The following is a 7,426-nucleotide window of genomic DNA, read 5'->3' on the forward strand; positions in this document are numbered from 1 at the left end:
TCCTATAAATAGAAGCCTCCCCTTTTGTAAAATCTTAATGGTGTTTATGCACTGTTACTCTGCTCCTGTCCTGAGCCATCTACATTGAATTTTTTTAATAATCCAATTGTTTTTGGCCTAATCCTCTCCAAAGTGAATTGGTGGCCACTCTTGCTTCAAACAAGAGTAGAACCCTCAATCCCTCAAGCCAAAGGAGAGCTTATAAGCTCTATGTAAGTTAGTTTTTCTTACTTGTTTAATGAAAAATCTATGATTTTCTTAATTTTTATGTTTTGCAGATGTTGAATTAAATTCAAATGCTATGCCCTTGATAGAAAAGGCCACCCCCTTCTCCTCTTTACATTCCAACCTTTCTCAATCCTAGAAAGATTAACTAATGGATTAATTAGGCTCTTTTTATTGTTTACTCTCTTGAATTTAGAAAATTGTGTACATTTGAGTTCTATAAGTCTAATTTGGGTTAATTTAGGTTAAATAAAGAATGATAAAAATGAGAAATGGTCAGCCATACAAAGGAGGTTATGGTAAAAGTTTCTAGAAATTTGTGGAAAAGCAAGTTTATTTTTTATGTTATTCCAAAAGAGTAATTCCCACCATTTTTGCATCTAAAAGAAATATTCTAATTACCCCATGTACATATTCACCCATGAATATGCATGGATATCACTAATATTAATTATTAAATTTAATTTTTATGCATAGAAAGATGCATAAAGGAATTTTTTTAATTACAAAAGTGTTGTTCTCATTAAATTTGATTTTTGTGCATAGAAAGATACATAAAGGAAGTTTTTTTATTACAAAAGTGTTATTCTCATTAAATTTTTTTTATGCATAGAAAGATGCATAAAGGAATTTTTTTAATTACAAAAGTGTTATTCTCATTAAATTTGATTTTTATGCATAGAAAGATGCATAAAGGAATTTTTTTTATTACAAAAAAGTTATTCTCATTAAATTTGAGTTGTATGCATAGAAAGATGCATAAAGGAATTTTTTAATTATAAAAGTATTATTTTTATAAAAAGTAATTTTTATCCATAAATAGATGGATAAAGAAATTCTTTTTATTTAAAAAGTGTTATTCCTATTAAATTTGATTTGATGCATAAATATATGCATTAAAGGATTTTTTATAAAAGAGTTATTCCCATTGAAGTTGATTTTTATGCATAAATAGATGCATTAAGAATTTTTATATCAAAATTAAAATTCTCTTAAATTTTATGTTTTTAAAATTCTATGAGTGTTTGATAAATGAATAATTAAATACTCTAAGAGAGAAATTTCTATTGTTTTATATTCACACAAATTATAAAAAGAGAATTCAAGAAATCTATCGAGATCAAAATATTCAGATAAATGATTAATCTATTCCTCATTGGAATTTGTAACTAATTTAGAAATCAGTTAAGTGAATATTCGAAGAAAAAAATTCAGTAAAATAGTAACTCAATTATCAAACCTTTTGGAGAAATATAGATCAGGAAAAATCTTATCCGACTCGAACCTTGAATTAGACTATGACCAAGACCAAACTCTTTCGCCAGCTTTGAGGAAAGAAGGTGTGACCAGTTTAGAAAAATACACTCAAAACTCCCGCCAAATTTGAAACTAAGTTTAAGACCCTTCGAATTGGTCTGTGGATCAAGGTTATAGAATTTAAGGAATTCTAGTATGAAATTCAGAACTCCGATCAAGAAGTTTTGGGGATACTGATTCAAGAAATACTCCTTGTATTAAAAAGAAAATCAAACTGAAAACTTGCATAGAAATGAGATGTGATGTGAATAGAAGTGATGAGAGGCGATGTGAATCAGATAGATGTGAATGAATGGATGTATGTAATATGATGTGAATAATGGATATGGATGTGTATGTGAATAATGGATGTGAATGTGTATGTGAAGAATGGATATGGATGTGTATGTGAAGAATGGAGGTGGATGTGAAGAATGGATATGGATGTGTATGTGAAGAATGGAGGTGGATGTGTATGCAAAGAATGGATATGGATGTGTATGTGAAGAATGGATGTGGATGTGTATGTGAAGAATGGATGTGGATGAGTATGTGAAAGAATGGATGTGGATGTGTATGTGAAAGAATGTGATGTGATATGAATATATGTGGATGTGAAGTGATAGCTATGAATGTATGGATAGATGTGAGTAGTCGTACATGTGAATGCTTGGATGGATGTGGATGAATGAGATGAGATGTGTATGAATGAGATATGATGTGGATAGAAGTGATGTGATATAATGTGGATAGAATGCATGTGATGGGATGGTTATGAGAATGAATGTGGAGGATATGAATGAATGAATGTGATGTGATGGATGTAAATGGATGTGATGTAAAAGAATGTGATGGACGTGAATAGATGTGATGTGATGTGAATCGGGATGGGAATGAATGAGATGTGATGTGATGTGAATCAGGATGGGAATGAATGAGATGTGATGTCATGTGAATCGGGATGTGAGTGAATGAGATGTGATGTAAATTGGGATAGATGTAATATGTGATGTGAATGAACATGATGTGATGAGATGTGGATATGGGTAGATGCGAGTGGATGAGATGTGGATATGGGTAGATGCGAGTGGATGAGATCTGATGCGGATAAATGAGAAAAGATGTGATGAGATGAAAAATGATGTGATTGAGAATGGGAATACATATGAAATAAATGAGGATTAATGTGGAAAGATGAGAGTTATGACCTATTTTTAAATGATTGTTTTATGTCAAAAATGTTGGGGAAGCATTTTGACCGTCTTGTGAATGAGGTCGTGGGTGTAGATCTATCTGATAAAGTTGCAACAACTAACTGGATAGTCAACGGAGGACGTCTCGCGTAGCAAGGTCGGCAAAGGTCTTGACTAGCCTCAGTTTGATTTAAATGTGAATAGATGTGATGAGATGTGATGTGAATTAGATAGATGTGAATGAATGGATGGATGTGGATGTGGATGTGGATGTGTATGTGATGAAAATGGATATGGATGTGAATGAATGGATGGATATGGATGTGTGTGAAGAATGGATATGGATGTGTATGTGAAGAATAGATGTTAATGAATGGATATAAATGTGTATGTGTATGTGAATGTGTATGTGGATGTGTATGTGAAGAATAGATGTTAATGTGTATGTGAAGAATGGATGTGAATATGTATGTGAAGAATGGATATGGATGTGTATGTGAAGAATGGATGTGTATGTATATGTGAAAAATGGATGCGAATGTGTATGTGAAGAATGGATGTGAATGGGTATGTGAAGAATGGATGTGGATGTGTATGTGAATAATGGATGTGGATGAGTATGTGAAAGAATGGATGTGGATGTATGTGAAAGAATGGCTGTGGATGTATGTGAAGAATGGATGAGTATGTGAAAGAATGAATGTGGATCTGTATGTGAAAGAATGTGATGTGACGTGAATATATGTGGATGTGAAGTGATAGATATGAATGTATGGATAGATGTGAGTAGTTGTACTACATGTGAACGCTTGGATGGATGTGGATGAATGAGATGAGATGTGTATGAATGAGATATGATGTGGATGAATGAGATGAGATGTGTATGAATGAGATATGATGTGGATAGAAGTGAGGTGATATAATGTGGACAGAAGTGATGTGATATAATGTGGATAGAATGCATGTGATGGGATGGTTATGAGAATGAATGTGGTGGATGAATGAGATATGATGTGGATAGAAGCGATGTGATATAATGTGGATAGAATACATGTGATGGGATGGTTATGAGAATGAATGTGGTGGACATGAATGAATGAATGTGATGGATATGAATGAATGTGATGTGATGGATGTAAATGGATGTGATGTAAATGAATGTAAATGGATGTGATGTAAATGAATGTAAATGGATGTGATGTAAATGAATGTGATGGACGTGAATAGATGTGATGTGATGTAAATGGATGTGATGTAAATGAATGTGATGGACGTGAATAGATGTGATGTGATATGAATCGGGATGTGAATGAATGAGATGTTTTGTCATGTGAATCACGATGTGATGTAAATTGGAATAGATGTGATATCTGATGTGATGAGATGTGGATATGGGTAGATGCGAGTGGATGAGATCTGATGCGGATAAATGAGAAAATATGTGATGATATGGAAAATGATGTGAAGATAATGGGATTACATATGAAATAAATGAAGATTGATGTGGAATAATGTGGAAAGATGAGAGTTCATTATAGAAACTGTATTTATGACTTGTTTGTTTTGTCAAAAATGCTAGGGAAGCATTTTGACCGTCTTGTGAATGAGGTCGTGGGGACCTATCTAATAAAGTTGCAACAGTTGACGGAGAGTCAACGGAGGACGTCTTGCGTAGGAAGGTCGGCAGAAGTCTTGACCAGCCGCGGTTTGATTTAAATGGTGAGCTTCTGGTATAGTGGATGAGGGACTAAGGAAGAGGCCTATGAGTGAAGCGCTAGGTGACTTGTGAAGGATTCTAGAGGGTGCTGACCATACGGTGCTTGGGCTCCGAGTCCTCAAAGATACCCATACGTACATCGTGGAAGATATTGGAACAAGGAGTAAGAGTTGTTTTCTGAATTTGGGAATGGATCTGGTTGATTGACCTTGCTGGTCCTCAACCGATGAGTCCATGGCTCTTTTATATGGATGTGTATGTTGCTCTTACTGATCTTTGACTGAGATTCCATTTTGATTTTTCTAAGTGAATATATTACCGGGTACTATGAGCTAGGGACTATTGAAAAGGCCCCTGAGTGGACAGGTGGTGAGCGTTCTGGTTGCCAATGATGCCATAAGTACACCGATGAAGGAAAAATTGGAAATTAGGATTCAACCGGATATTTTGGAAGATTATGATCAATGATACTATAGTTTCATTAAAAGATTGTTTTAAAGAAAGCTGAATCTATGAAAAAGGTAATTTTGTATTGGGTGTGTAAATGGTGTGACTAGTTTTAAGTTTGCATGAATATCCAACTAGGGGGTGTGGGAACTCTTTTCCCTAGTATCCGAGACAAAACCTAACCAAATTCTTAAACGGATCCCATCACTACAGTGGTTGGATGGCTGGCTAACCCACGGGACTAGGTTGGACTGATGGATCCCTAAAACAAGACTCAATTCTATTGGTGTGATAGATGAAGTAAATCCCTGATAAAAATTGTTCTATGGAAAAGAATTCAATGGCTGTGCCTCTCAATGAGGAAAAAAGCGTTGGTCTCTATTATCCAAGTTCAAGTCTTTTCCTTGATTTGACTATGGGACTTATGGGTTCGGTCAGATCAATTTAGTTAGTTAAGGCTCTTGACTATGTTAGCGTAAAAATATCCTCGAGGAATCGCTCGTGCTTTCCGGGCGAGGGAAGTTTTTCTGGGTTTGGTTTTGGAAGAACCGATGGATTAGTCTCTTGTCCGGATATCCGTGGTAGGCGAGGCCCCGAGTGAGGGACCCTGCCCCATGCAAAAAGTGCTACTTCAGTTGCTAGCACCCCTGAATTTGTTGCGCGGAGCGAACAGGGTTCTTTTAGCTGGTATCAGAGCAAATTGGCTAAAATGGATCAACCGGGAAACCAAAAATGTCAAAAATTTATAAAGTAACCATAAAAACTTGGAAGTGTGATGAAATTCATACAAATTGATATTCAGAATCAAATTCATAATTTAGTAATTGGGTCTTCAGATGGAAGTACCACAATTGCATGGAATCCTTAACTTGCTTGAGGCCTAGACATGATGGTATTTACCTTATAATTCCAAGTACCGTGACTACTCGTATATACCGAGGGTATAACTGCTGCAGCTCTTTACTGGCAATATATACGAGTAAGTATAAGACCTTGAAATTATAAGCATAAATGCTATCCAGATGATGAATTCGAATGTGGTTGATATGATTTTAAAACTCTGGTTGAGAACTAATGAGTTGATTTGGATTCTGATTGAAAAATGATGACTCCTGAATTTTTGTTGAAAAGCGATAAGCTGAGCAAAACCTCAATGAGGATGAATGAGACGAGTCCCTGTGATAATGTTCATAATTGGAATGACGATAATGACTTCAGCAAATCACTATGAGATTAGTGGATTTTGCTGATAGATTGCTACTGTAACACTAGACCCAGTGGATCAAGTTAAGGGATGACAAATTAAAAATTTGTATAATTGAAATTCCCATGGAGGACTATTTAGATGGAAATTTCGGTTTAATGGACCATTATTGTGTTAAGGATTTGAATGATATGATTTGAGTGAATTGTTATCTAATGATGAGTTCTATATAAGGGATCTTATCCCAAGATTCTATTGGGTTCCCCAGACTATAAGGAACCCCAGAATCAGTTGGATCTTAAGGGAAAGAGTTGTCCTCTAGTTTGCGAGATGAGTTCTATATAAGGGATATTATCCCTAGATTCTATTGGGTTCACCAGACTATAAGGAACCCCAGAATCAGTTGGATCTTAAGAGAAAGAGTTGTCCTCTAGTTTGCGAGATGAGGACATCTCGTGTTTTTTAAGTGGGGTAGGATGTAAGATTCCTCCCTCCAGCTTTTGAGGTATGCAGGTGTGAGAACCTCCCCTTCTGATCTTATAATTATTCCCCTCTCTCAAATAAAAGAAAGATCCTACTTTACCGTGAGAGAAAATGTCTAGAGGGAGGTAATTCAAAATTGAGATATTTTTTTATATAAAAATCCTCCTAGTGTCTAAAATGGTTTCCCCTAAAACAAAAATTCAAAAAGAACTTTCCAATGTGCAATTGGAATTAATTGAAAATAGGTATTAAGGACCTTAGCCTAAGGGTCCAGATTTTTAGAAAAGTTTGGATTATGGTTCAATTAAGGTTTCTATGGACCAATAAGATTAATCCAAAAATAGAAAGGAGATAAATTAAAGAATAAAAGAAAAACCCCCTAAAAAATGAGTAAATGCTCACATAAGATGAAGAGTGGATCAAGGACCAAAGAAAACAATTAAAAAAAACTAAATTTTGACACCTTAGAGTGGGGATCTTCCCTCATAAAGTACGTGCCTTTTTCTCATCATTACCTCCAATTTTAATCAATAAAATGAGATATTTTCATCTCTCCTCTCTCCTATTTCAAAACTAGATCCAAAAAGTAAGCTGAACTGACCCAAAAAGGATCAAAAATAGACCAAACAAATCTGGAAAATTCTAGAATCAGTTTGCTTGGTCAGAGGCTCACTTTTTCCTATAAATAGAAGCCTCCTCCTTTGTAAAAGCTTAATGGTGTTTATGCACTGTTACTCTGCTCTCCTGTGTCCTAAGCCATCTACATTGAATTTTTTTAATAATTCAATTGTTTTTGGCCTAATCCTCTCCAAAGTGAATTGGTGGCCACTCTTGCTTCAAACAAGAGCAGAACCCTCAATC

The sequence above is a fragment of the Cibotium barometz genome, chromosome 52 (assembly GCF_041138505.1).
Source record: "Cibotium barometz isolate CiBa-2024 chromosome 52, ASM4113850v1, whole genome shotgun sequence".
In the NCBI taxonomy this organism is placed as follows: Eukaryota; Viridiplantae; Streptophyta; class Polypodiopsida; order Cyatheales; family Cibotiaceae; genus Cibotium; species Cibotium barometz.